Genomic DNA, 24,243 nt, shown 5'->3' with positions numbered 1-24,243 from the left:
AGGAGCGAACAGTGGCAGGTGCCACACTAGAATGCCCACTTATAGTCCCAGCCGGTATGGTAAAGGCAGGCCTATGGGGAATTCACAGAGTAAAAAGAGGAGTGGAAAGAAGACTCAACGAAATCCAAAGAGGTGTACGAAGAGGATTAAATGAAATAGAGGGAGGAGTTAGGAAGAGCCTGGATGAAACAAAAAAGGAATTAAAGAAGGTGGAAAAGGCAGAGAAAGAAAGACAGAAGATTAGAGCACAGAAAGAGAAGGATGAAGAAGATGACTCAGACACGGAAGGACAGAGTAAAATAATGGCTCCGCTGATAGTGAAAAACCAACAGGCCCATTACCAACCATGGTCTCACTCAGACGTCGGTGGATTAATGACAAGATTGCCTGTGCTACATGATGGAGCAGGCCTGTTTATAGGGGAACTTGAGAGGGAGATGACCGGAAAAACTCTAGCTTTGGGGGACATAAAATACGTGTAGCATGTAGGAGCACCATGTTCGTTTGTTACATCCCTTGTTTTTGAGTTAGCACGCCACTCCTGACGTCATTAGCTGGGGATGCAATTGGACGACAGGTAGGAACAGGCACCTGTATAGGCACCTGGGGTCCTTAGCAAGGTAGCTTTCCCGGCTGCTAGCCCAATAGTGTGTTTGTGTGGTGGCGTGTGGCTGGTGTAGCAAGGTATGTTGGCGATAACTTTTCTCTTTGTTGGTGTAGCTCAGTATTCAACAGTATTCAACAGGCCTCTGTTTTGTTAGCATAGGATCTACCGGTTGGGACTGTTTTGAGTGTTCCCCCGTGCCGGCAGTTATCAGAACGCGTGGAGTAATGCTCTTCCGTCCTTGTGGACGAAGGTACGCTAACGTTGCATCTCACAGTACGTGTTTTAGTTGTGTGTGTTTTGTTTTTAATGCCCAGCTCTCTGTTCTTAACACTAGAAGCGCCGCGCCCCTCTGACCCACTTATTCATGGGTTTCATCAGGTCCCTTTCCACAGGTGGGTTAATCAAGCACCATGCAGTCTGCATTCATAATCAAGGTGCTTGATTTTATACACCTGTGGAAAGGGACCGGATGAAACCCATGAATACCTAGAAGCGCCGCGCCCCGGTCATTTGACCGCTTTGACGACCTACTAGAAGCGCCGTGCTGTTGTGAACTACTTAAAGCGCGGCGAGGCGGTCAAATGACCGCTGAGTCCTTAGACTGGGAGGCTGTTACTTACACATAATGACAGCTAGATGGCGCTTCGTGCACGAATCAAATCGTTTGAATACATTTGTCAGACTGTGTTGTCTGTGGTTGTTTCATTATGACATAGGCCTACAGCACGTTTGAGTTGTTCATTTATTTGTGTTGATTTGTGTTGTTTGAGGAAAAAACTCTGGAGGAGTTCTTGAACAAACCTTGAGCAAACTTGACTGTCAACTTTTTCATAGTATTTCATTTTTAATATTTCGTTTTTACATTTTGCTAGCCTACTTAGAAATCTTGGCTATTTTAAAACGGAGGCATACGCGTTCTGTGATTAGGAGCCTGACCCGACGGGAGGGGAAGGATAAAATGTCGACCCAACACCGGTGTTGTTGGATCTCGAGATCCGTAACCCGCAGTTCGGGTTTGGGCAGATAATCTAAGCTCTAAAATGAATGGGTGGCTAGTTCTAATTCACTCCCCAAATACACTTCTATTCATTTAATAGGTAGCTAGGCCTATATGTTCGCGCCGCCGAAAATGACCGGACCGAACAAAGAGCCTAACCTAAGTCTGGTTTCAATTACACAGTAGCCAGGATTTCATGCCGCATTTTACAGGCTACCGCGGCTACTTTCTAAGACAATGTTCATTCATTTAGGGAGAAGCATCTAGGTTCTACCTCGGAGGGAGGGAGATAGAGAGAGCAGAAATGCTGAGCAGGCATAGGCGCGAGAAGTAGCCTAGGCTAATTAAAAATGATGAGTGAAAAATATATTCTCCGTTTTGCGAATGTGTAGGCTATGTTTCGATGTCTGCTGAAAAACAGCTATAGGTCTAGGCCCTATTGTTTCTACAATTTAAGATAGCTTCTATGAATTCGTGATTATGGATTGAGACACAGATTAACGTCACGAAGGGACAAAGCCGTAGCCCACTGGTTAGAGCTTCAGCCCTTACGCCCAAGAGTTGCTGGTTCGATCCCCGACCTGTGTAGGCTATGGCAGAAGTACTTTTGAGCAAAGCATCAATAAAGTATATTCTATTCTTTTCTATTCACACAACTAGGCCTACACGCACGCTGGCGAATTCGAACATTCTAAAACGCGCATATAGCCTAGCCTACGATGAAACATGATTGCGCATTCTTCCACGAGTTGCATGTAAACAACAAACAGCCAGCCTACAGCCATGCAGTGGGGGTGGGGAGGCATTTGCCAATGCCACAGTGATGTCTGTAGCCTAAGATGATGTCCACACGTAGCAAAACGACCCCCACCCCCCTCCATGAACTGGTTAGACGTGTATGGGGGAGGGGGAATGATCGGTTTCAAATAGGCTATGTTTGCAATGTGTGTTATGTAGCCTATAGACCCCGGAGAATAACGGCTGGCTGAAGTTTTCATGGCTGATGATGGCTTTAGTTGCCACTTCATGTCTACAGAACATGCAACTGAGTCCTGTGTAGCCTATCGTAGCAACGAGCACAATACTGATATGGTGTATCCAGTGGGAATCGTTTATAGGCTCGCTTTTATTTTTCGCGTGTGTCTCTGATATAATTATTTTTAGATGCAAAAAGTCTAACTGGCTTAGCCAAAGTTTGTCAGATGGCAGCTCAATTTGGCTTAGAAAATTATTGGCTGGCGAAATTATTTTTCGTTAATGGTAAACAAATTTCAGAGAGTTATTAAAAAACATTAACAACAAATAATTATTCGTCGATGTTCAAAATCGGTCAGTGAATTCAGTCGATGATCTATAACATTACGTCTCTGCCAGGATGTGAACACGGGTCTTCGGCGTCGTAGTCAGGGCAGTTACCGCTGCACCACTTGCCGTTCAATTTACATTGCGACGTAACTCACTGAGTCTAGCAAACAAGTAATGTCTCAGTTTTGCTCTCAGCAAAATCTGGAGTATAAAAGAGGGCCGTGCTGGTGTTGCTCTTTACATCCACCAACGAGTGGTTGTGTGGCGCTGATGTATTTTGACAGTTCAGTCATTTGTGCGAAGTCGTACTCAGAAATGAAAGCCTACCTGTAAAGTTTGATTTCGTAGCCTACTTGTAATTTTTGAATTCGTTTTTTTCCCCATCCGTATTCTGATGGATAAAATACACACAATATATTTTATGCAGACTGGACTCATTTGAGAACTCACAAATATTTATTTTATGCACGACTACAGACAAATACGAACCTGCATCAAATCTATGACACGAATATATTGACAGCTATCTCACTCCATACAAATACAAGATAAGATATACAACTATGAATGTACGTAGGCATACGCGCCCTACGTACATAAATAGGCTACGACGGACGAATTTCAGCTGAAAATATGTTTTACACATGTAGGCCTGCCTAATAGAACGTCGCAACATTTTCAAAACAAACTCGCATTTTACCACTGTAAATCGCCTCCATAGACTATGCCATGTAAATGAAGAATAGTTATTAAAATAAATCACATATAATACATATTGCACATATATAAACTATATGTTTTATGGTAAAATATTATTCTCATGCCCGACTGTCAGGAAACCCTTGCGACATCTGCTGTGAGAAAAGAGAATAGCAGCCTGGACAAACATGGCCGAACGCGAGACAACATAGTGTTGTCACATAATGAGCGCAAAATAGCTCTAAACTAGCTTGTACCGGTGTGCTTTCGATCATGTAAAAATTCTGGGTGACAAAACACGCGTATTTAGGAAAAGTCGTGAACGTAGGGTCCTGGAATTTAATCGAGTGAAAAGATTTTATTTTTTTTGTAATCGCTGCGGTCAAATGACCGCAGCCCGGCAGTTCTAGGTATATCTAGGTCAAACCCACACGGCGCTTCTAGGAATACGCGTCAGCGGTCAAATGACCGGCGCTTGGCGCTTCTAGTGTTAATCAGCATCTAGCTGGATAGCGTGACTGCGGACGGAGGTGTTTGGAATGCATGTAAAGCCTGCGATTGTGGTCACTTAACGCTGCTACAGGTATGTGGTTAACTGTGCCGGAAACCATGCTTTGTTTTATAATGCAGTGAGACGTTACTAATTCAGTGTTACCGAGTATCTGGGGGGGGCTTACGGGTATCTCTTATTTTGGGACTTGGTTATATTTAAAGGGGAGTTGTGTGTTTCACATTGATCAATCAGTATGGCCAACGGCCACACATGTTAAATGAATGTGCCTTGGGTGCTCAAATAGGTGTATTTGAAGGTGTATTTTTTGTGTGTGTTATTGCGTAGGCCACCTGCTACACTATGCAAGCTGCTGTTCTCTTTTAGTTATTACTTTGGCAAATATGTATGTGTGAATGTGCTGCTCACAACCCCTTTTGTATTTTCCTAAACTTGTGGATGTGTGAGTTCATGGGACAGGGTTCCCCTTGCTCTAGGGTATTAAAACCAAGGGGTGGCGTAGTCAACCACTAGTGGGCGCTACATACGTTTTGAGTATGACATTAGGAAAGGACGAGATCACAACTGTGAAAGAGAACACCTTGGATACGTTATGAACGATAATGCCATGGACGGAGTGCCATTCGATGGATACCGAACACGAATATGGAGAGCTCTGAGGGCTGCTTATCCTAATCAGTACAGCACCACAGCGGTATGGATTGACAATCTGAAGGAGAGTGAGAACCCAGCTGCTTTTGTAGAAAAGGCAGCACAGAAATGGCGCTGCAAAATGGAGCAAGACTTAGAAGCATCCCATGCTGCAATTCAGACGAGCAATACTTGATGCACTACCTCGGCCCATAAAACAACAACTGGAAAATGACTGGCGGCTTGGAGTGATGACCAAGGACAAGTTTAGACAAGCAGTAGCCCACTTTGTGAATCAGCACAGACAGACAGAAGAAAAAAGAGCCAACAAGATCAGGACACCCAGCGAAAGCTTGTGCATGTTCAGATGCAGGATGTAAAGGGTGCTAAGAAAACAGCCACTAGAGTATAAAGGCAACTCTCATGAGTGTGTAGCAGATTCATTAGCTTTCTCCAAATTAAGAGCAGACTTAGCTAGTGAACCATTGACAGAAGGAGCAGTTTACTTTCTGGATGGGTCTAGCCATAATTATGATAATAAAACTCATGCAGGGTTTAGTGTTACAAAAATGACAAATTTCAATACTCTAGTCACAATTATGTGTGGGCCCTGCACCCAGCCATGCTCAGCCCAATTGGCAGAATTAAAAGCACTGACCCGCGGCATGCTCCCTCATGAAGGACATGATGTAACCATTCATACAGATAGCGCGTACGCTCATAATGTGTGTCACGTCCACGGTGCTCAGTGGAAGCAGAGGGGATTCAAGTGTTCGGATGGCTCCCCTATACAACATCTTGATCAAATCCAATTACTGCTAGCAGCCATGATGCGACATACACGGCTGGCTATTTGCAAATGCAAAGCTCACAGCAAAGGTCAGGATCATGTCTCACTAATGCCAAGGCAGATGAAGTTGCCAAGGAGGCCGCTCTCAAGGCCAGAGAGATAAACAGGGCCCCTTGTGAAAGTGGACAGCATGTCATGCTACTAGGTGGAAGTAGTCAGTGCCCAACACCATGCCCTTTCTCCTCACCTGAGGAGTGCAAATGGTGTTCCCAGTGGTTTGATGAGGATCACATGCATCACAATGAACCTCTGTGTTGTGCCATGTGTCAAAGGGGGGAATGCATGATATGTGGAAAACTCCCCTGCAAGCCCCGTTACCCCCAAGAATTACTGTATCTGTTAGTGGATTTCCCCACAGGTGCCAGAGCTATACAGGCACCAGTGGGTCGCTTGGATGATGGTACCAATGTCAATATTTACCTTAATACAACCTTGTCTTACTATTAATGAGATTAAATTGATGCAGGAACGTGCTACTGAATGGGAAAAGGTGACATGGCGCAACAAAGGTGTCAAAACAAGGACCTGATGGGGTCTGGAGAAATCATGAAGGTCTCACTGTAGCCCCAGACTGGTTGCTTGCCCTCTTGATTCAAGATGCGCATGATTCTGATCATTGCGCAAGGGGGGAAGTAAAGCAACAAATTCGTAATAATGGATTCTGGGCACCGTCACTACAGGACCACATAACACACACTTTACGACATTGTGATATTTGTGCAAGACATAACATAAGGAAAGGGATGGCACCGCAAGAGTGAAGAAAGGCTGGACGGGATGACCACTGATGGCCCAATCCAGCGTGGAGACCTGGTGTACTTGCGGGTGTTTAAAAGATCATGCCCTGACCCAAGGGCAACAGGACTCTTCAGGGTGATCCAAGCCACCCCAACAGCGGTAAGAGTTGAAGGCTCAAATGTATGGTATCATCTTAATTCTTGTTTCAGAGCCACATCCAGAGGAGAAGCTGCGACAAACGGACTAGATGGTGATGGGGGAATGTGGCTTACCTCCATACCGCCCTCCATTCCGCGCCCGCAATCACCTTCCAGCGAGGGTGATGATGGTGGGGAGCACGCGAGGAGTCCAGATGCAAATGGGGGTCCGGAAGGGAGGATGGTGTCGACTCCTAGCACTGGCCCTAGCCCTGATGTTTCTGGGCTGTCTGGTATTTTCTCTCCCCTCTCTTTGTCTGCAGGTGCTAATGCAGTGGAGCCAGAGGCCCCGGGAGAAAACACACCCAACCAATGACTCCAGCCAGGATGGGTTGAGCCAGCCAACCACTCAGCCATCACTGCCAGTGAGGGAATCCAACCACCAGAATCCACAGCAGTCACACCAGCTCCCGCAATGTCCACGTCCGACCAGAGGGAGGAGTCTGGCTTCCAGGAAGCAGCAGAACGGCCCAGGGAAAATCAGGAAACCCACCAAAATCAGGAAGCTGAACAAGGACCCGAACCAAGCACGGCCCTCGCGTACCCGACGAGCAACACACAGATCCAGAGGTGGCCCCACTCTCCTGAGCAATACACCACCCTCGACCCTTTTACCCTCAGAGACATTCTTTGGGGGAAGCAGCAACCAGGACCCAGCCCTCGCTTCCCTGACTCTCTAGCAGTCCAGCAGCAGCATATGCAACCTGAGCCCACTTACAGATATACTGGACTGGTTTGGAGAGACCTGGAGGAGATGGACCAATACTGGACCTGTGATGACAATGGATAAGCCATATAAAAAAGATTTGGTTAAACCGCTTGTGAGTATGCACAAGCTAAATAAGACAATAAGAGACACTGATACATGCACAACCACAACCCAAGCTGCAGAATTTACTACTTCCCTGAGTCATAGAATCGCAAGAAGAATTCAAAGAGCAATTACTGGACAGTGGCAAGACAACACCTGGCTACAGTGGGCAGAGTACACTGTGAAAAAACTCCATCCAGAAAGAAATTGTTACATATGTTCAGCTGCAAAACCCAAACTATGGGTCATGCCATCACCATGGACTGTGAAAGAACTGGACGAGTGGTATAACCTTAATAAAACCCGGCCATTGTCCATTGAGTGTTTACTAACAAAAGGAAGCTCCCACGGACAAAAGCTCCTCATAATCACCGCAAGCTCCGAAAGCACCCATGCAGAACAATGTACAATTAAGTTCCCTGACTTATGGATGCAAACTGAACCAGCAACTATCACTGAGTATGCTATTGAAGAAAAGGGCAGATACGAGTGCTTCCTAGTCAAAGCAAGGGGAGGTAGGCATGCAGTAAAGAAAACGGATGTGGGCACTTTTGAAGGACCATGCATGCGAACGTGGGTCCATACTTATTTTGATCCAATCCACTCCTGGCTTGAAGGAACAGCAGGTAACCCCCAACCTTCCCTTAACTTTGCACGAGGACACCTAGTAGATCAATATCTGAACTTTTATCAACAAGACATTCCAATCACGGATGTATGGTGGGCCTGTGGTAGAGAATGGGGTGTGCGGAACCCCCTGCCTATAAGGATTGGGTAGGGAGATGCGCCCTGGTAGTTGTGGCCCAGCAAACTCAAATTATTCCCATGGACTTCACAAGCAGGGAGGATGTCCCCTCAACAACACAGACCCCAATTAAACGAAGAAAAACACATGATATCAGCTTGTCAGCTGCAGGAGTCGTTCTAAACTCGCTCAGAAATCCAGAAGTAGTTCCTGATGAATTCAAGGTGCGTGACGAGGTGACAACAGCTTTCAAGTCCCTTATTCCAGTAGTAGGAATTGTGAAGAGCGCAGTGGATTAACGTAATATACTACAACCAATTAAAGTTTATGAACTACTCTATTGATGCATTGGGGGCCTTGGCACAGCAGCTGAATGCAACTTCAAAAATGGCATTAGAGAACCGCATGATTTTGGATTACTTGACTGCCAAAGAAGGAGGGGTCTGCCAAATCATTGGAGATAGTTGTTGTACCTACATTCCAGGACACATGGCCCCCGACGGAACTTTCACAACGGCCATGGATAAGCTGAAAGGGCTTCAGAGGGAAGCACATAACAATGCTGGGGAAAGCCCAAGGTTGTTTTCAGGCCTCCCTGGTTAGGGGTCACTCACTGAATGGATGTTCAGGGGACTTGGATCTGTTATATGTGATATACAATCGTTATTTGTTTGTTTATTTTTTTTTAAGTTCATGGTTGGAATAATTTTACTATGGGTGATTTGCTGTTGTCTGTTGCCATGTGTGTGACGGTGTTGCTCAGACTCGGTGTCCAAGCAATTTATTGTGTTAAATGAAGGAGAAGAGATAACCCATGTAGAAGAGAAAACCCATGTAATCAAAGAACAGATGGTCTATTGTGAGTACATGGAGATGAAGGAGATTTATATGAACGAGATGGACTTTCTCACACAAGATATAAATGTGCATGGAATAAGGAATACCACCAAATTGAAAGGCTAACCATTTCAAGTGAACTAATAGGTGTTAATGTGCATGACAATGAATGATAACGCAATGTATGAAGCTGTGAGGCCCACATATCACATTGATGAGGATATGATGTGAAAACTTATATACTAATTAATATTATTAATAATGATCTATTTTTGATACGCTACAGGCAGTATGAACAACACTATTGTGCAACAAAGGCAAGAAATGTGTAGGGAAGTAATAGAAAGTGTATTAATATGCATATTACCTTTATAGTACGCATCTATAATTGCATGAATATTCCTTTAGGATAATCATCTATATTAAGTGCATGTGTCCTATATACTAATCATCTATAATTGCATGCATTTCACTTCGTATTAATCATAGAGTCATGGTAGGAAACTTAGTTTTTCGGAGGACAAGCCCTCACAAGCACAACCATCCACATTTGTTGGATACATAGATAGATAGATTCGCTTGCAAATTTAATTTACATATCATTGCAGCCACATGCTTGGTCTCCCTGGTCTTCATTTGGAAATATAATTGGCTGCTCTTGTGTGTGCTTCATCAGAATAGTAAGGCAACTCTGCCCTATGACGGGTAAGATCCTTGTTTTGGCCTGCATTGGGACAACCTATGGCAGGGGGGGTTGCCGCCACAGGCTCTCGCAAGACTGCTAATCCACGGAAGTTTGGTTTCAAGGCGGCCTGAAGCCTCTTCCTATCTGAGTACTGATCTCAGAGTATGTTGTATGTGTCGTTCACATACCACAACAGTGTCGTGGGTCTATATGACTATGACAATGGAAAGCAGAGGATGCAGAGCTACACACGCAGCACTAAACTTGTCTCACTTGAGATCAAATTGACTAAGGAGGCGGAGCATGGGAAGCATAATTAACCATATCTAATCATTTTTTAGCATGTCCTCTGTAAAACTAAGGACTATAACCTTACATATAAGAAAACATAGGCATTCAATGAGGGACTTATAATTGCTAATTTATAATTGTGCAATCAATCGTAGACTGACACATTGACTAGTGTGGCTCCCTCTCTTATGGAGATGTGGTTATAGTTTCAACTTGTTAATAGTGACTGTCTTACACCACTTTGGGGCAGGAACCGATTCGGAGCCCAGCCATTGTTAAAATTTTGGTAAATAGTATAATTTATCAATTGCTGTTACCTCATGTACACTTTAATGGTACATTGTGTTATTGGGTTTGAATTGCCTTATGGAACTTATATGTCAAATTATAACAGTATTCTAAATTCCATAGTGCATTAGACATCTCCAGTTTAGGAACACTGCTTATATTTACTATGCAATGCTTACATTTACAATGCAATGTCTTATATTTTTTACCAATACTTTATATTCAACATACAATGCTTTTATATTCCTAGTATATTGTAGTGAACGGTGTTTACTGGCCACGACGGCTGTGCCCCCACTGAACAAATTGAATGATTGACTGATTGATTGAGGAGTGGTACACCTGCAGCTTGTCGACTGTGGATGGTTATCAGGGATAAAGAGTTGCGAGTTGGGGCGTACGAGAGAGAGCTCGGGCTGGTGTGAGTCGCGCGGCCAGCGCGTTTGGCTACTTGTGGACTCTATCGTTACTGTGGATTACCTGAACTGTGAGCTAACTGTGGCTACTTGTGGACTCTATCGCTACTGTGGATTACCTGAACTGTGAGCTAACTGTGGCTACTTGTGGACTCTATCGCTACTGTGGATTACCTGAACTGTGAGCTAACTGTGGCTACTTGTGGACTGTATCGCTACTGTGGATTACCTGAACTCTGTGGGCTAGCTGTGGCAACTGGGACTCCACGAACGAACAGGCCTGTGAGTGTGTGTGTGTGTTGTGCGTGTGTGTGCGGGCATAGTTAGCCCCAGGCCGGGGTTAATGGCCAGTCCCTTCCCCTAGCATAACTCCGCCATAGAGAGGGCTGTTTTAGGTGGGTTGTATGCGGATGAATGCAGGGTGGGTGCATTCGGGAGGTTGGGTTGTGTGTCAACTTTAAATAAATTGTAAAACGTGACTCCCTGTCTGTGTGTGATTTGACTCCTCCTCCGACCACGAAACAATTATTACACTGGTGGCAGCGGTGGGATCGGAGGAAGAGTTAACTCAAACACAATGCAGGAACAAGACGGTGCAGGCCCAAGTCGGCAAACGACTGGACCAACGAATGTTCAGACGCCAGTTCGTACGACAGTCATGCCGCGACCCGCGTTCATGCCTGAAAATTTCTCCGGTTTGACTAGGGAATGGGACGATTGGGCGGAACAGTTCGATATGGCTAGTGAATTAAATGGGTGGAGTGACGCAAGGAAATTGAGGATGATGGCTTTGTTATTGGTTGGTCGGGCCAGAGAGATTTACTGGGGTTTGAATCCGGAAGCTCGTATTGACTATAAATCATTGCGGGAGGCTATGGGAAGGCATTTAGGCCCCACTAATCAAGTAGATTGGAACCGAACACAGCTACACAGTCGAGAGCGTACACCGGGAGAAAGTGCACGCGATTTTGGTAATGCTCTGCGGAGGTTGGTTTATAAAGCTTATCCATCGGTCGATCTAAATACCCGTGATATGTTGGCTAAAGACCAATTCATTGCTAAAATAGGTAGTGGAGATGTGCGGATGCAATTACGGAATGCAAAACCTGTGAATTTGGAGGCTGCTATGGACCTTGCTTCCGAATTCGAACAGATTAAAGCACTGGAAAAGAAGGAAACCGTAGCAGCTCTAAATATGTTCTCAACCGAAGGGACATCTGACAGCAATGTTACTGGTGTGATGTTTACGGAGTTGCGTAAATTACAGGAAGAGGTGTGTGCGTTAAGGACCATGGTGGACCCAATTCATTCTAGATCAACCAGGCCAGAGGGGCATCAGCAGTTTAACCCTGGGGGGCGCAGTAGGGGTGGGCGGCGGCGTCCAGAGTCAGAGGCTACACCTAAAGCTTGTTGGGAGTGCGGCTGCACTCGCCACATACGACGAGACTGCCCGTATTTGTCGGGAAACGCCAGCGGGTGGCGCTAGAGGGCCGAGTCACCACCCCTGTTGTAAGCGGCCCTGGTGGAGGTGCGGTTAAAATGGGTTCTGGGTCGGGGTTGTATCTTGAGGGGTGTGTTCACGGGCAACCATGTAAATTATTGGTAGACACAGGGGCCCAGGTCTCTATATTAAGTAAAACTTTGTGGCATAGCCTTGATCCCCAGGCTAAATTGACCCCTTATAGTGGTAGAGTAAGGGCAGCGAATGGTAGCTTGTTGGGAGTTTTGGGCGTTTGGAGCACAGTGTGTGAGTTCCACAATTTGATTTTAAACTGTGGGTTTTTAATTGTGGATGCCCCCACACAGGTTATTTTGGGCACTGATTTTCTGTCAATAATATCAGGCAATAGTCGATGTGGGCAAACGACATTGTAAGCTGATGGGTAAAGACTTTCCCTTAGTTTGCACCTTGAGTGCAGATGATATTTGTAAAGTCAGCTTGGCTGGAGATATTATTGTACCTGCACGGACAGAGGTCATTGTAAATGGAAAAATTGATGGCTTGTATGAAGAATCCGATGTAGGTATGTTTGAGCCTGATAATAACCTCTCTGAGCGGTTTGATGTTTTGGTGGCACGGGTCATCGCTAACCCGTCCCCTGAGCAAATCCCTCTGCGTGTTACTAACATGTCGGCTGAGCCTATTAGACTACACAAGGGCACACATGTTGGGTGTTTTGAAATGGGGGTGGCTGTTTTGGAGGAGGGCAGTAGCGCCCCCTGTCCAGAGGATGTTCAGAAAAGTGGGTGGAGTGTAGACTCGCTGGCGGCTGTTTTAAAACTATCAGAGAAAGACTTGACAAATGATCAATATGCACAAGTTAAAGAGACCCTGAGTCAACATCTTTCTGTGTTCAGCACCGCCGATACAGACTTGGGCCGTACTCACCTGACTTACCATCATATACACACTGGAGACCATCAGCCTGTTAAAATGCACCCCAGAAAAATCCCAGTCCACTTTGGGAAGGAGGTTGAAGCCCAATTAGAACAGATGCAGTGCCAAGGGATTATACAGCCCTCTCAGAGTCCATGGGCTGCGCCTGTGGTCATTGTGCGCAAGAAGGACTGGGGTTTGCGTTTTTGTGTCGATTATCGTCGCTTAAATGACCTCACAGTAAAAGACGCATACCCCCTCCCGAGAATAGACGATACCCTAGAGGCCTTAGGGTCTGCTAAGTGGTTTTCCACATTAGACCTAGCTAGTGGCTATTGGCAACTAGAGGTAAATCCACAACATCGGGAAAAGACGGCTTTTGTTACCAAACAGGGCCTTTGGGAGTTCAATGTCCTTCCCTATGGACTTACGAACGGTCCAAGTACATTCCAGCGCCTAATGGAGCTAGTTCTCACTGGGTTGCAATGGATAAAATGTCTCGTTTATTTGGACGACATCATAATTTTTGGAAGGACATTTGTGGAACATGTCTCACGCCTGGGGGAAGTATTGGGGCGTCTTAACTCTGCTCAGCTGAAAATCAAGCCTAGCAAATGTAACTTGTTCTCACAAAAAGTGACCTATTTAGGCCATGTTATTTCAGCCGAGGGAGTCTCTACAGACCCGGCAAAAATTGAAGCTGTGCGCTCATGGCCTACGCCCACTAGTGTCCATGATGTCCGGAGTTTCTTGGGGTTAGCTTCGTATTACAGGCGGTTTGTGGCTAATTTTGCATCTATAGCACAGCCTCTTCACAGACTGACAGAAAAAAAAGTCCCGTTTCATTGGACAAATGACTGCCAGCGTGCTTTTGAGATTCTGAAACGTAATCTAACCACCGCCCCAATTCTGGTATACCCGGATATAGCCAAGCAGTTTATCTTGGATACGGATGCCTCTGATCACGGTATAGGAGCTGTGTTATCACAACTGCATGACGGCCAGGAGTGTGTTGTTGCATACGGCTCTCGGGCTTTGTCAAAGATCCAGCACAGACCCGGGAAGCGTCACAGTAACGCTGACGCACTATCTCGTTGTTTGGGGGAGCACGAGGTTAGCGAGGTCAGTGTGAGTGACCCAGAACCCGGTTTTGATTTATTCAATAGACAGCGGAATGACCTAGTTTTGCAACAAGTGATTTCTGGTAAGGAAAGGGGGGGTATATGTGCACCACACGAATGGGCTACCTGCCCCCATTTAAAGGTTTACATGGCCCTTTGGGATAGACTCTGGCTGTGTCGGGGTGTATTGGCACTTACTGAGGAGGGTAATGCAAGTCGAGCTGTTATACCAGAGTCTATGGTTCCCGTGGTACTGGAAAGTCTACATAACAACAAGACCGGGGGTCATTTGGGGACTGGGAAGCTGCTGGACAGAGTTCGGACACGTTTTTTCTGGCCGGGGTGGGTAGAAAGTGTAAAGGCATGGTGTAAAACTTGCTCTGACTGTGCTTCAAGTAAAATCAGTGGGCCAGCGCCCAGGGCACCGTTGCAGACCTCTCAGACCTCTAGACCCTTCGAAAGAGTTGCCATGGATATATTGGGCCCGCTACCACTGTCGGATAAAGGCAATGTATATATCCTGGTCATCGCTGATTATTTTACCAAATGGGCAGAGGCTTTTCCTATGCCCAATCAGGAGGCTAAAACTGTTGCCGAAATATTTGTCACAGAGTTTGTTTTGAGATACGGGGCACCACGCACCTTGCATACAGACCAAGGGAGGAATTTTGAATCCCATCTTTTTCAGCAGATGTGCACTCTACTTGATATACATAAAACCAGAACTAGCCCCTACCACCCCAGCTCAGACGGGCTTGTAGAGAGGCTCAATCGCACTTTGACCACAATGTTGTCCAATTTTGTAAACTCCAACCAATCAGATTGGGATGTGATTTTACCATATGTGATGATGGCTTATCGTAGCAGCATACAGTCTAGGACCAAATATACACCATTCAAAGCTGTTTTTGGGCGCCAGATTGTGTTGCCATTTGACTTATTGTGGGACCGGGATGATGAGTGCTATGATGGGTTGAAGGAGTATGTGCACTGTATGAAACAAAAATTGTGTTCAGTGGCAGGAGCTATACAGCGACACCAACAAGCAGCATCAGAAAGCCAGAAGGGGTTTTATGATTTAAAAATTTCACATCAGTATTATGAGCCTGGGGAGAAAGTGTGGGTGCGGGATCAGAGAAGGAGGAGAGGGCAATGTCCCAAACTTAAGAAAAAGTTCAGTGGCCCCTACTTAGTCTTGGAGAGACTCTCGGACGTTCTATACCGGCTTAGAGGGAGTACTGGGGAATCAATCATACACTTTAACCGACTGAAGCCCTGTTACGATAACCAAAGCTTAGTCCCGCTCCAGGAACATGCCTCGGAGGGGGGACAGTCTGCCGGACGTCCACTCGGGAACAGCAGACAGCGACGAGGGGGAAGATCAATGGCGCCTTCCCTGCCACCAGTCTTGGTCCTGCCAACGCCTGCTGACACTGCAGGAGCTGCAGAGTTGGGGGGAGGCCAGCCAGTTGGATGGGGCAGCATGGCTGGTGTGACCCTCACAGGCGAAGACCATTTGGTGCCTTCAGCGGTGCAGGAGGGAGGGCAACATCAGCCCAGACCCCTGCATGATTCCCTTTCGGGAGACCAACAACAGACCCAGTCAGGGCGGGAGTTCAGAGGGCCCGAGCTGCCTGTATCGGATGCCACTTCAACAGGTATCGTTCCATCTTCACTGCAGCGGCAGCAGGAGGCTGAGCCGGTGGCGTTGGTTGGGGGACCGGGGCCACCTGTACGGGATCCTGCTCCACGGAGTCTCGGGCAGCCCCGACCCCAGCGACAACGGAAAGCTCCCCACTGGTTTAAAGACTTTGATGTAGATGTACAGAATATCGGATGCGAGGGCGCCATCCTCTTCAAAGGGGGGGGCAGTGTAGTGAACGGTGTTTACTGGCCACGACGGCTGTGCCCCCACTGAACAAATTGAATGATTGACTGATTGATTGAGGAGTGGTACACCTGCAGCTTGTCGACTGTGGATGGTTATCAGGGATAAAGAGTTGCGAGTTGGGGCGTACGAGAAAGAGAGCTCGGGCTGGTGTGAGTCGCGCGGCCAGCGCGTTTGGCTACTTGTGGACTCTATCGTTACTGTGGATTACCTGAACTGTGAGCTAACTGTGGCTACTTGTGGACTCTATCGTTACTGTGGATTACCTGAACTGTGAGCTAACTGTGGCTACTTGTGGACTCTATCGCTACTGTGGATTACCTGAACTGTGAGCTAACTGTGGCTACTTGTGGACTCTATCGCTACTGTGGATTACCTGAACTGTGAGCTAACTGTGGCTACTTGTGGACTCTATCGCTACTGTGGATTACCTGAACTGTGAGCTAACTGTGGCTACTTGTGGACTGTATCGCTACTGTGGATTACCTGAACTCTGTGGACTAGCTGTGGCAACTGGGACTCCACGAACGAACAGGCCTGTGAGTGTGTGTGTGTGTTGTGCGTGTGTGTGCGGGCATAGTTAGCCCCAGGCCGGGGTTAATGGCCAGTCCCTTCCCCTAGCATAACTCCGCCATAGAGAGGGCTGTTTTAGGTGGGTTGTATGCGGATGAATGCAGGGTGGGTGCATTCGGGAGGTTGGGTTGTGTGTCAACTTTAAATAAATTGTAAAACGTGACTCCCTGTCTGTGTGTGATTTGACTCCTCCTCCGACCACGAAACAATTATTACAATATTATATGTTAAAGTGAGCTTACCTTTGGCGAGACTTTTATAAGTCTCGAAGGGGGGAATATGTGGTAAATTTTCATGCAGGCCTCATGTGCTGCCAGGCAGGAGCGGAAGGATGATGTCACACACACAGCTGCGCGGCCATGTCCCGGCTATGAACCAGACCTACTGACCCAGGCCTACTGTAGATCACCAAGTGACAGGCCAAGGGGCTTCACCCATGTCTCTGATACTGTTTTGTACTGATTGGAAGACAAGGAAACTCTATTTTACATAATGGGCAGGATTTGCTAGAAGTAGAAAAAAGAGGTGTATGGGGGCACTTAAAACCCCTCTCCCAAAGGGAGCTTCGGGAGAACGTGCGCACCTTCTCCCCAAGGCCTGGGTCGTGGAAATCCCCACTGCAGAGGGCATCCATCATTCGTGACTCCTGCCTGGCGACACTGGTCTCTGCTTGTTCAGAGTTGTGTCCTGGTGGACTAAAGGCCACAAGCGGCCACTTCTCATCTCAGATCATTCTCCTCTGGTTTTTGTTCAGAGTGCTAAGTTAAATTTGAAGTCAAGTTAAAGTCAGTGAGATTTTTCCACGACAATTATAACAAGGTTAAGCAGGCAGTGCTGAGAATTTACTCTTTGGTTCCGGAAGCTTATAGGCAGAAATATCGAAATTACCAGAAACCTGAGTCAATTACATATGTTGAATTCATGCGTGAAAAGGAGATGCTATTTGATCGTTGGCTTGACTCACAAGATATAACAACATTTGAGGGCCTTCGTAATGTAGTAATCCTTGAGGATTTTAAGAGCTGTCTTCCTAAAAATGTGTCTACATTCATTAGTGAGCATAAGGAATTAACATCATCCAGCGCAGCAGTGTTAGCTGAGGAATATGTGTTGGCGCATAAGGAAGCGAGTTTCTGCCATGTTAAGTTTCAGCAGAGTAGCAATTATGTGCAAAGAGGTCCTAGGACTTCTAAAGATCCTCCAGCAGAGAGCACTTCTGGTGCTGAGGATAAAAGAGTGACTTGGCCTAAAGATTCTGTCCCTTTTTGTAGCTACTGTAAAAAACGTGGACATGCAATTCAGGATTGTTATTCGTTAAAACGTAAAAACAAGTCTCCTAATTCCACTGTTTTTTCTAAGGCTGGATCGAATGTGGGCCTATGTGTTTCGACACTTCCTTTGACGTCTCGGAAAGACGAGAACATTAGTCAGGCTTTTGCACCATTTATTATGGACGGTTTTTGCAGTTTGCGCGAAGATCCTAATGTGCGCATTCCTATAAAAATACTTCGTGACACAGCTGCTTCGCAGAGCTTCATATTGGAGAATGTCCTGCCTTTTAATGAGAAGTCTCATACTGGGGCGAATGTCTTGGTACAGTGTTTCGATATGGGGTTTGTTAATGTGCCTTTACACGAGATTTTACTCTCTTCTGATTTAGTCAGTGGCACTGTTAAAGTGGGTGTGCGCCCCTCTCTTCCCGTCGCCAATATATCAATGTTGCTTGGAAATGATTTGGCTGGTGGGAAAGTATTTCCTAAACCTCTAGTTACTAATGGCCCTGTTGTGACTTCGACTACTGAAACTTTATGTCCTGACGATTTGATTGTGAAATTTCCAGAAGTGTTTCACGCTAATGTTGTTACGCGAGCTGTGGCGCAAAGAGCCAAAGAGAAAGAGTCTTGTGTTACTGAACGCAGTGGTGAGCATTTTGATCTTTTTGATACGTTTATTGCTCATCCTTTGACTTCTACTAGTAGTGATATTGCTGCCAAGTCTGCTTCGCTATCGAAAGTCCCTTGCGTTCCTAAATTGTCTCTTAGTCGCGAACAACTTATCCTCGACCAACATAATGATCCCTCTCTCTCTTCCTTAATTACGGAGGCTGTGTCTGAGGAAGACATGAAGCCAATGCCTCATGGTTACTTTATTCGTGAGGGGTCTTGTTGCGCAAGTGGAGGCCGCTTGTGGCTTCTGCTGCTGACGAATGGCGTGTGTTGAACCAGGTTGTCGTTCCAATGCCATATCGAAAAGAAATCTTACGCCTTGCTCACGACCATCGTTTTGCCGGTCATTTAGGTATTAATAAAACCTCAGATCGCATTCTGCGTCAGTTTTTTTGGCCAGGTCTGAAAAATGATGTTGTGAAATATTGCAAGACGTGTCATATATGCCAAGTTACAGGCAAGCCGAATCAACTTATTACAGTGCATGCAAATGCACTGTTCTGTTCTTCCTAGGCATCCTCTTCTTATTACAGTGCATGAAAATGCACTGTACTGTTCTTCCTAGGCTTCTTCTTCTTATTACAGTGCATGAAAATGCACTGTACTGTTCTTCCAAGACTTCTTATTACAGTGCATGAAAATGCACTGTACTGTTCTTCCTCGGTCTTCTTATTATTATTATTACAGTGCATGAAAATGCACTGTACTGTTATTCCAAGTCTTCTTATTACAGTGCATGAAAATGCACTGTACTGTTATTCCAAGTCTTCTTATTACAGTGCATGAAAATGCACTGTACTGTTCTTCCTAGGCTTTTTCTTATTACAGTGCATGAAAATGCACTGTACTGTTCTTCCTAGTCTTCTTATTACAGTGCATGAAAATGCACTGTACTGTTCTTCCTAGACTTCTTATTACAGTGCATGAAAATGCACTGTACTGTTCTTCCTAGTCTTCTTATTATTATCTTTATTATTATTCCGCTGACAGCTTTTTCTAACCGCAATTTCTCTTCAACCGTTTAACTTAGAAACTTCATTCAAACTTTGTAACGTAGGTATTCTAATGGATCGGGTTGCTATGACTTTTCAACTTTGTAACTTTTATACTTTTTGAACTATAAATTAAAAACTATTCAAAATTTCCCCATAGACTTAACATTGGCCTCTATGACATCACAATCGGGTCGTTGAGCAATTAGAATCTTATGCCAGGTGGCCAGCCCCACCTGCAGCAGCCCTCTCTCTCTCAGGCTTTAAGCATACAATCTCTCTGTGAAGACTACATATCCTGTTAACTGTTTCCTCTGTCCACAACTGTTTCAAAATAAAAGTCCTCACTGCAATAATACACTATTAAATCATTTAACCACTGAAACTACTCAACTATTTAACTGTTCAGCCATTCCAACTGTCAGTTATCATCAACTATGCCTCCAGTCAACTAAATGAAACCTCCATGTACCTAGCAACCAACATAGCAACCATTAAAATTAAGCGTTTTTGACAGTTTCCATAGCAACCAACATGATAATACTACAGTAACTTCTTTATTCCTGATAGTGGGCACCATAGATACCCTAGCAACTACTGTTTCAAAATAAAGGTCCTCACTAGCAAGTTAGCATTGTTAACATGGTTAGCATACTTAGCATAGTTAGCATTTTAGCATAACTGCTAAAAATGATTAGCTAAGTTAGCTAATCAACCTGGTTAGCATTGTTAGCATAGTTAGCATTGTTAGCATAGTTAGCATTTTTAACACAACTGCTAAAATGATTAGCTAAGTTAGCTAATCAATGTGGTTCGCATTGTTAACATAGTTAGCAATGTTAACATAGTTAGCATTTTTAGCATTACTGCTAGAAATCATCAGCTAAGTTAACTTATCAACCTGGTTAGCATTGTTAGCATAGTTAACATTTTAGAATACCTGTTAGAAATTATTAGTTAAGTTAGAACAGGAATGTTTAAGCTTTAAAATGTCTACCTTAACACTATCAACTCTCTTTAAACTATGCAACCACCATGTTTACCCTAGCTACACCTTAGTAGCCATATCTACATTTTTTTTGCATTTTCATGCACTGGTAATTCCTTGGAATTGCATTTCTAGTTATTATTACAGTGCATGAAAATGCACTGTACTGTTCTTCCTAGTCTTCTTATTATTACAGTGCATGAAAATGCACTGTACTGTTCTTCCTAGACTTCTTATTATTATTATTCCGCTGACAGCTTTTTCTAACCGCAATTTCTCTTCAACCGTTTAACTTAGCAACTTCATTCAAACTTTGTAACGTAGGTATTCTAATGGATCGGGTTGCTATGACTTTTCAACTTTGTAACTTTTATACTTTTTGAACTATTAAATAAAAACTATTAAAATTTCCCCATAGACTTAACATTGGCCTCTATGACATCACAATCGGGTCGTTGAGCAATTAGAATCTTATGCCAGGTGGCCAGCCCCACCTGCAGCAGCCCTCTCTCTCTCAGGCTTTAAGCATACAATCTCTCTGTGAAGACTACATATCCTGTTAACTATTTCCTCTGTCCACAACTGTTTCAAAATAAAAGTCCTCACTGCAATAATACACTATTAAATCATTTAACCACTGAAACTACTCAACTATTTAACTGTTCAACCATTCCAACTGTCAGTTATCATCAACTATGCCTCCAGTCAACTAAATGAAACCTCCATGTACCTAGCAACCAACATAGCAACCATTAAAATTAAGCGTTTTTGGCAGTTTCCATAGCAACCAACATGATTATACTACAGTAACTTCTTTATTCCTGATAGTGGGCACCATGGATACCCTAGCAACTACTGTTTCAAAATAAAAGTCCTCACTAGCAAGTTAGCATTGTTAGCATGGTTAGCATAGTTAGCATTGTTAGCATATTTAGCATTTTTAGCATAACTGCTAAAAATGATTAGCTAAGTTAGCTAATCAACCTGGTTAGCATAGTTAGCATTGTTAGCATAGTTAGCATTTTTAGCACAACTGCTAAAATGATTAGCTAAGTTAGCTAATCAACGTGGTTAGCATTGTTAACATAGTTAGCAATGTTAGCATAGTTAGCATTTTTAGCATTACTGCTAGAAATCATCAGCTAAGTTAACTTATCAACCTGGTTAGCATTGTTAGCATAGTTAACATTGTAGAATCCCTGTTATAAATTATTAGTTAAGTTAGAACAGGAATGTTTAAGCTTTAAAATGTCTACCTTAACACTATCAACTCTCTTTAAACTATGCAACCACCATGTTTACCCTAGCTACACCTTAGTAGCCATATCTACATTTCTTTGCATTTTCATGCACTGGTAATTCCTTGGAATTGCATTTCTAGTTATCTTTATTATTATTCCGCTGACAGCTTTTTCTAACCGCAATTTCTCTTCAACCGTTTAACTTAGAAACTTCATTCAAACTTTGTAACGTAGGTATTCTAATGGATCGGGTTGCTATGATTTTTCAACTTTGTAACTTTTATACTTTTTGAACTATAAATTAAAAACTATTAAAAATTTCCCCATAGACTTAACATTGGCCTCTATGACATCACAATCAGGTCGTTGAGCAATTAGAATCTTATGCCAGGTGGCCAGCCCCACCTGCAGCAGCCCTCTCTCTCTCAGGCTTTAAGCATACAATCTCTCTGTGAAGACTACATATCCTGTTAACTGTTTCCTCTGTCCACAACTGTTTCAAAATAAAAGTCCTCACTGCAATAATACACTATTAAATCATTAAACCACTGAAACTACTCAACTATTTAACTGTTCAACCATTCCAACTGTCAGTTATCATCAACTATGCCTCCAGTCAACTAAATGAAACCTCCATGTACCTAGCAACCAACATAGCAACCATTTAAATTAAGCGTTTTTGACAGTTTCCATAGCAACCAACATGATAATACTACAGTAACTTCTTTATTCCTGATAGTGGGCACCATGGATACCCTAGCAACTACTGTTTCAAAATAAAAGTCCTCACTAGCAAGTTAGCATTGTTAGCATGGTTAGCATAGTTAGCATTGTTAACATAGTTAGCATTTTTAGCATAACTGCTAAAAATGATTAGCTAAGTTAGCTAATCAACCTGGTTAGCATTGTTAGCATTGTTAGCATTTTTAGCACAACTGCTAAAATGATTAGCTAAGTTAGCTAATCAACGTGGTTAGCATTGTTAACATAGTTAGCAATGTTAGCATAGTTAGCTGATGATTTCTAGCAGTAATGCTAAAAATGCTAAGTTAACTTATCAACCTGGTTAGCATTGTTAACATAGTTAACATTTTAGAATACCTGTTAGAAATTATTAGTTAAGTTAGAACAGGAATGTTTAAGCTTTAAAATGTCTACCTTAACACTATCAACTCTCTTTAAACTATGCAACCACCATGTTTACCCTAGCTACACCTTAGTAGCCATATCTAAATTTTTTTGCATTTTCATGCACTGGTAATTCCTTGGAATTGCATTTCTAGTTATATTTATTATTATTCCGCTTACCACTTTTTCTGACCGCAATTTCTCTTCAACCGTTTAACTTAGAAACTTCATTCAAACTCTGTAACGTAGGTCTTCTAATGGATCGGGTTGCTATAATTTTTCAACTTTGTAACTTTTATACTTTTTAAACTATAAATTAAAAACTATTAAAAATTACCCCATAGACTTAACATTGGCCTCTATGACATCACAATCGGGTCGTTGAGCAATTAGAATCTTATGCCAGGTGGCCAGCCCCACCTGCAGCAGCCCTCTCTCTCTCAGGCTATTAAGCATACAATCTCTCTGTGAAGACTACATATCCTGTTAACTGTTTCCTCTGTCCACAACTGTTTCAAAATAAAAGTCCTCGCTGCAATAATACACTATTAAATCATTTAACCATTGAAACTACTCATCTATTGAACTGTTCAACGATTCCAACTGTCAGTTATCATCAACTATGCTTCCATTCAACTACATGAAACCTCCATGTACCTAGCAACCAACATAGCAACCATTAAAATTAAGCGTTTTGACAGTTTCCATAGCAACCAACATGATTATACTACCGTAACTTCTTTATTCCTGATAGTGGGCACTATGGATACCCTAGCAACTACTGTTTCAAAATAAAAGTCCTCACTAGCAAGTTAGTATTGTTAGCATGGTTAGCATTGTTAGCATAGTTAGCATTTTTAGCATAACTGCTAAAAATGATTAGCTAAGTTAGCTAATCAACCTGGTTAGCATTGTTAGCATAGTTAGCATTGTTAGCATAGTTAGCATTTTTAGCACAACTGCTAAAATGATTAGCTAAGTTAGCTAATCAACCTGGTTAGCATTGCTAACATAGTTAGCAATGTTAGCATAGTTAGCATTTTTAACATTACTGCTAGAAATCATCAGCTAAGTTAACTTATCAACCTGGTTAGCATTGTTAACATAGTTAACATTTTAGAATACCTGTTAGAAATTATTAGTTAAGTTAGAACAGGAATGTTTAAGCTTTAAAATGTCTACCTTAACACTATCAACTCTCTTTAAACTATGCAACCACCATGTTTACCCTAGCTACACCTTAGTAGCCATATCTACATTTTTTTGCATTTTCATGCACTGGTAATTCCTTGGAATTGCATTTCTAGTTATTATCTTTATTATTATTCCGCTGACAGCTTTTTCTAACCGCAATTTCTCTTCAACCGTTTAACTTAGAAACT

Source organism: Sardina pilchardus, chromosome 13 (genome assembly GCF_963854185.1).
Source record: "Sardina pilchardus chromosome 13, fSarPil1.1, whole genome shotgun sequence".
NCBI classification, from domain to species: domain Eukaryota; kingdom Metazoa; phylum Chordata; class Actinopteri; order Clupeiformes; family Clupeidae; genus Sardina; species Sardina pilchardus.
The sequence above is the reverse complement of the archived record's forward strand: the minus strand, read 5'-3'. Positions refer to the sequence as shown.